Here is a 7,059-nt window from a genome sequence, read left to right as displayed (position 1 = left end):
TTGCCTGACCCGCTGAGTTACTCCAGGACTTTGTACCAGTGGAGCGATACAGCGCGGAAACAGGCTAGTCCCACCCCGACCACCATGCCCCATCTACACTAGTCCCACCCCGACCAACATGCCCCATCTACACTAGTCCCACCCCGACCAACATGCCCCACCTACACTAGTCCCACCCCCCGACCACCATGCCCCATCAACACTAGTCCCACCCCGACCAACATGCCCCGATCTACACTAGTCCCCCCCCGACCAACATGCCCCATCTACACTAGTCCCACCCCGACCAACATGCCCCATCTACACTAGTCCCACCCCGACCAACATGCCCCGTCTACACTAGTCCCCCCCCGACCAACATGCACCATCTACACACTAGACCCACCCCGACCAACATGCCCCGTCTACACTAGTCCCACCCCGACCAACATGCCCCATCTACACTAGTCCCACCCCGACCAACATGCCCATTCTACACTAGTCCCACCCCGACCAACATGCCCCGTCTACACTAGTCCCACCCCAACCAACCTGCCCCATCTACACTATTCCTAACCCCACCAACATGCCCCGTCTACACTAGTCCCACCCCGACCCCCTACACTAGTCCCACCCCAACATGCCCCATCTACACTAGTCCCACCTGCCCGCGTTTGGCCCATATCCCTCCAAACCCGTCCTATCCATGTACCTGTCCAACTGTTTCTTAAACGTTGGGATAGTCCCAGCCTCAACTACCTCCTCCGGCAGCTCGTTCCATACACCCACCACCCTCGAAAAGTGTGGAAAAGTTGCCCCTCAGATTCCTATTCAATCTTTCATCTTTCCCCCTTCACCTTGAACCCGTGTCCTCTGGTCCTCGATTCCCCTACTCTGGGCAAGAGACTCTGTGCGTCTGTCTACCCGATCTATTCCCCTGGTGATTTTGTACACCTCTATAAGATCGCCCCTCCCTCCCTCATCCTCCTGCGCTCCAAGGAATAGAGTCCCAGCCCTTTGCCCCGACCTCTCCCTGTAGCTCAGGCCCCTCGAGTCCTGGCAACATCCTCATAAATCTTTTCTGAACCCTTTCAAGCTTGGACATCTTTGTTTCTGAACCCTTTCCAGCTTGACGGCATCTTCCTGTAACACGGTGCCCAGAACTGAACACAATAGTGTAAATGTGGCCTCACCAACGTCTTGTACAACTGCAACGTGGCCTCCCGAATTCTAGACTCAATACTCTGGCTGATGAAGGCGAAAGTGCCTTCCCTACATAGAAACATAGACAATATGTGCAGGAGTAGAGGCCATTCGGCCCTTCCAGCCAGCACCATTCGCCATTCAATGTGATCACGGCTGATCATCCACAATCAGTTCCCCGTTCCTGCCTTCTCCCCATATCCCCTGACTCTCTCTCGCTATCTTTAAGAGCCCTATCTAGCTCTCTCTTGAAAGAATTCTCTCCAGAGAACCGGCCTCCACCGCCCTCTGAGGCAGAGAATTCCACAGACTCACAACTCTCTGGGTGGAAAAGTGTTTCCTCGTCTCCGTTCTAAATGGCCGACCCCTTATTCTTAAACTGTGTGTGTGTGTGTGTGTGTGTGTGTGTGTGTGTGTGTGTGTGTGTGTGTGTGTGTGTGTGTGTGTGTGTGTGGTTCTGGACTCCCCCAACATCGGGAACATGTTTCCTGCCTCTAGCGTGTCCAAACCCTTAACAATCTCATATATGTTTCAATGAGATCCCCTCTCATCCTTCTAAACTCCACAGAGTGTACAAGCCCACAGCCGCTCCACATTCTCTCAGCATATGACAGTCCCGCCATCCCGGGAATTAACCTGGTGAACCTACGCTGGGCTCCCTCAATAGCAAGAATGTCCTTCCTCAAATTAGGGGGGTAAAACTGCACACAATACTCCAGGTGTGGCCTCACCAGGGCCCTGTACAACTGCAGTAGGGCTTCAAATTAGGGGGACCAAAACTGCACACGATACTACAGGTGTGGTCTCACCAGGGCCCTGTACAACTGCAGAAGAACCTCTTTGCTCCTGTACTCAACTCCTCTTGTTATGAAGGCCAACAGGCCAAAACTGCACACAATACTCCAGGTGTGGTCTCACCAGGGCCCTGTACAACTGCAGAAGGACCTCTTTGCTCCTGTACTCAACTCCTCTTGTTATAAAGGCCAATTGGCTTTCTTCACTGCCTGCTGTACCTGCATGCTTACTTACATAGACCATCTCTCGTCTCTATTGCCTTTACACATAGTGCTACGGGCTTTACGAATAGCGCTATGGCCGCTGTGCTATGGGTCACAGACTGTTCGGGGAGGGAGGAGAGAGGGAGGGAGGGAATAAGAGAGGGGGGGAGAAAAAACGGAGGGAGGGAAAGAGGAAGGAGGGAGGTTACCAAAATGGCGTCTGCACCATCATCTGGTGCTAAAAGCAGGAAGCAGCTGTACAAACAGAAGTAGACAGAGATGGCAATGACTGCACTGTCTAGTAAGGTGCGTAGAAGACATCTCAATTGGTAGCAAAGTTCTAGTCTTACCTGGGTATGAACGCACATTAAAAAACAACTTTTTTTCAGCAAAATGGCACCGCGTACAAATACTGATTTCCTCAGCAAAATACTGATTTTCAGGCACTAGAATACTGAACTACTCTGACAAAATTTGGCAGCTCTGAAATGGTTTTCTCTAGTTCCCACAATAGCTCCCGTCCCCGCGATCGCTGGTCGGCGCGGACTTGGTGGGCCGAAGGGCCCGTTTCAATAGACAACAGGTGCAGGAGTAGAGGCCATTTGGCCCTTCGAGCCAGCACCGCCATTCAATGTGATCACGGCTGATCATCCACAATCAGTTCCCCGTTCCTGCCTTCTCCCCATATCCCCTGACTCTCTCTCCCGCTATCTTTAAGAGCCCTATCTAGCTCTCTCTTGAAAGAATTCTCTCCAGAGAACCGGCCTCCACCGCCCTCTGAGGCAGAGAATTCCACAGACTCACAACTCTCTGGGAGGAAAAAGTGTTGCCTCGTCTCCGTTCTAAATGGCCGACCCCTTATTCTTAAAATGTGGCCCCTGGTTCTGGACTCCACCCAACATCGGATTCCGCGCTGTATCTCTAAACTAAACTAGTGTGTGTGAACGGGTGATCGCTGGTCGGCACGGACTTGGTGGGGCCGAAGGGCCTGTTTCCGCACTGTATGGCCGACTCCTTATTCTTAAACTGTGTGTGTGGCCCCTGGTTCTGGACTCCCCCGACATCGGGAACATGTTTTCTGCCTCTAGCGTGTCCAAACCCTTAATAATCTCCGTGTGTGTGTGTGTGTCAATGAGATCTGTGTGTGTATGTGTGGCCTATGGTTCTGGACTACCACAACATCGGGAACATGTTTCCTGCCTCTAGCGTGTCCAAGCCCTTAATAATCTCATATATGTTTCAATGAGATGCCCTCTCATCCTTCTAAACTCCACAGAGTGTACAAGCCCACAGCCGCTCCACATTCTCAGCATATGACAGTCCCGCCATCCCGGGAATAAACCTGGTGAACCTACGCTGGGCTCCCTCAATAGCAAGAATGTCCTTCTTCAAATTAGGGGACCAAAACTGTACACAATACTCCAGGTGTGGTCTCACCAGGGCCCTGTACAACTGCAGAAGGACCTCTTTGCTCCTGTACTCAACTCCTCTTGTTATGAAGGCCAACAGGCCAAAACTGTACACAATACTCCAGGTGTGGTCTCACCAGGGCCCTGTACAACTGCAGCAGAACCTCCCTGCTCCTATGCTCAAATCCTCTAGGACAAGAATGCCTTTCCTCAGGTCTGGAGACCAAACCCGTACGCAGAACTCCAGGTGGGGTCGCACCAGGGCCCTGTACAACTTCAGAAGGACCTCTTTCCTCCTAGACTCAACTCTTTGCTCCTGTACTCAACTCCTCTTGTTATGAAGGCTGTACCTGCATGCTTACTTTCAGTGACAATCCCGACTGTGGCAATTTGTGAGACTCGACCCGAAACGTCACCCCATTCTTTCTCTCCAGAGATGCTGCCTGTCCCGCCCTCCGAGTTACTCCAGCACTTTGTGCCTTATCTCCAGTGGCACCTACTAGTAGTTTTGTTGGCCAATTGGCTTTGAGTATGTGTGTGTGTGTGTGTGTGGGGGGGGGGGGGGGGGGGTGATCGCAGTTCGGCACGGACTCGGTGGGCCGAAAGGCCTGTTTCCATTGCTGTACCTTTACTGAACCTTAACTCAGCACACGGATGTGGAGGGTTGTGTACAGTACAGACATTGGGGGGCCGAAGGGCCTGTTCGAGTGCTGAACTGTTCCATCGTTTCTGCAGCCTTTGAACTCGTGAGTAGAGGTCACAAAACTGGGTGACAAAATTGGCATTGGGTTTTAATCTCTCTCCCTCTCCCCCTCCCCCCCCCCTCTCCTCCCCCCTCTCCCTCTCCCTCCCTCTCCCCCCTCTTCCCCTCCCTCTCTCCTCCTCTCTGTCTCCTCCCCCTCCCTCTCCTCTCCCTCTCCTCCCTCCTCTCCCCCCCCCCTCCCCTCACTCTCTCCCTACCCTCTCTCTTCCCTCACCCCCCTTCTCCCCCCCCCCTCTCTCTCTCTCTCTCTCTCCCCCTCTCCCCCCTCCCCCGCCCCCCCCTCCCCTCCCCCCCCCCCCCTCTCCCTCCCCCCTCCCTCTCCCCCCCCTTCCCTCTCCCCCCCCCCTCTCTTTCCCCCCCCCTCTCTCTCGCAGAGTGACGAGTTTCCCGGATTCACGTCAGATGATGAGACAGTGACGAGCTCCCTGCGCCTGGCCCTGCGCTCACAGAAACGTAAGCTGCCGCCGCCGTCACCACCGCGTTTACGCCCGTTCCCGCCTTGTGGCCGCAGACTGGGGTCACCACTCCAGCGCTGGGGTATAGGGGGCATCGCCAACTCATATACCACAGCCCCATGGGCCTGTCAGTAACTAACTCACTCTCACCACACACACACAGATGCATGCTCTCTCACGCACGTACACACACGCACCTCTCTCAGAGCGCACGCTCACACACACACACACTCACACGAACGCACGCATACACACGCACACTCACACACGCACGCGCACACACGCACGCTCCCACATACACACTCACACACACACTCACACACACACGCACACACACACACACACACACACGCACACACACACACACACGCACGCTCACACACACGCACACACACAAACGCGCGCACACACACACACGCGTACGCGCACACACACACACACACGCGTACGCTCACACACACGCACACACACACGCACGCATACACACGCACACACACACTCACGCTCACGCACACTCACGCTCACGCACACACACACCCACGCTCTCACGCATGCACACATGCTCTCACGCACGCACGCTCACACACAAGCACACGCACACACACGCACGCTCTCACACTCGCGCACACTCACACACAAACGCACCTCACACACACACGCACACCTCACACACACGCACGCATGCACACACACGCACGCTCACACACACACACACACGCTCACACACACACGTTCACACACACACGCACGCTCACACACACACACACACACTCTCACACACAAACGCACGCTCACACGCACTCACGCTCACAAACACACACGCACTCTCACACACACAGCGCATGCTCACACTTGCACGCTCACGCACACGCAGCACTCGCACAGCTCACATACACGCCTGTCTCCACACTTGCACGCAGGCACACACACCCACACACACACACATACACGCTCTCTCACACGCACACACACGTGCACGCTCACATGGTCACTCTTACACGTACACATACCTGCACACTCACTCACTCACACTGGGTCCCACACACACTGTCGCACGCTATACGGGAGACGCATGCACACAGGCTGACATGAAGGTAGGCAAACGGACACACGCGTGTGCTGACTGTGGGTCCGGGCCACGCGCTCACACTCACACTCACACTCACTCTCGCACACTCGCCCTGACCCTGTGTCCATTCCGCCCACAGACAGAACATTAAATACAGACACCGTGAACAAGACCAAGACCAAGACCAAGACCACTTGTCCGTCTCCGGGGGCGGTTGCCGAGACGACGCCCCACCCCCCGCCGGGCGCCCCACCCCCCCGCCCGCTTCAGGACGGCCCCTCCCCCGCCCGGCCCCTCCCCCGGGCCCCACAAACCCCGGGGCCGACCCCCCCGCTGCCCCACCGGGCCCCCCCTGCCCCCTCCCAGCAAGGGGGGGGGGGGGGCGGGCGGGGACCAGGGGGGGGCGCACCAGGGCAGGCGCTGCTCCTGAGGTTGGCGGGGCTGAGGGGGGCCCCGGGGGAGGGGGGGCTACGGGAGGCGGGGGAGGGGCCGAGGACGCGGGGCTGGGGCCCGCCGGGAGGGGCCGCCCCCGCAAGAGAGCTCTCTCCTCCCCCCCTCCTCCTCCTCCCCCCCTCCCCCCCCCCCCCCCCACTCCCCCTCCTCCGCCCCCGACCCAGGGGCCAGTGCGAGCGGGCCGGGGGCGTCCCCGTATCCACCGGCCACCCGCCGACACTGACACCGACGCTGCTGCTGACCCCGCGCTGCCTCACAGGCCGGTGCCGGTGCCGGGCCGGGGGCCCTCCACCCGGGGGGCTCGCGCCCGCTTCCTGAAGAACATCCGGCAGTTCATCATGCCGGTGGTCAGCGCCCCGCTCGTCCCCCTCTCATCGCACCCCACGCCGCTTCATGGACGACGAGCCCCTCCCCCGCCGGGACCCCCTCCCGCCCCGGGGGGGCCCCTCCGGTACCGACACCGGCTCCGACTCCTCCGACTCCTCCGACAGCTCGGCCGACGAGACGGAAGCCTCCTCTCCCTCCCCCTCCTCCCTCGTCCCCCGCCCCCGAAACGGAACCCGCCCCCCTCCCCCAGCAAGATGGGGGCCCCCCCGAGGGCGAGGGGGAGAAGAGAGAGGAGGGAGAGAAGAGAGAGGAGGCAGAGGAGGAGAGAAAAGACCAGGAGAGAACCCCGTCTCCCCCTCCTCCCGCCCCGTCGCCCCTCCCCTCTGCGGCCCCCCCGGGAGGG

General features: G+C 58.0%; 1 long non-coding RNA gene across 1 annotated transcript in view; it reads left to right on the top strand.

Annotated features, from left to right (window-relative positions):
• The window catches only part of LOC129715857 (uncharacterized), a 20,435-nt gene extending 14,234 nt beyond the window's left edge, over nt 1-6,201 (top strand). Inside the window, exons 2-3 of the long non-coding RNA XR_008726561.1 lie at nt 4,727-4,805; nt 6,016-6,201. This is a non-coding gene — a long non-coding RNA (uncharacterized LOC129715857). The remainder of the gene's footprint in view (nt 1-4,726; nt 4,806-6,015) is intronic.
• Nucleotides 6,202-7,059: the final 858 nt, after the last annotated feature.

This window comes from Leucoraja erinacea, unplaced genomic scaffold (assembly GCF_028641065.1).
Source record: "Leucoraja erinacea ecotype New England unplaced genomic scaffold, Leri_hhj_1 Leri_1454S, whole genome shotgun sequence".
In the NCBI taxonomy this organism is placed as follows: Eukaryota; Metazoa; Chordata; class Chondrichthyes; order Rajiformes; family Rajidae; genus Leucoraja; species Leucoraja erinaceus.
This window is presented reverse-complemented; position numbering and strand designations above follow the sequence as displayed.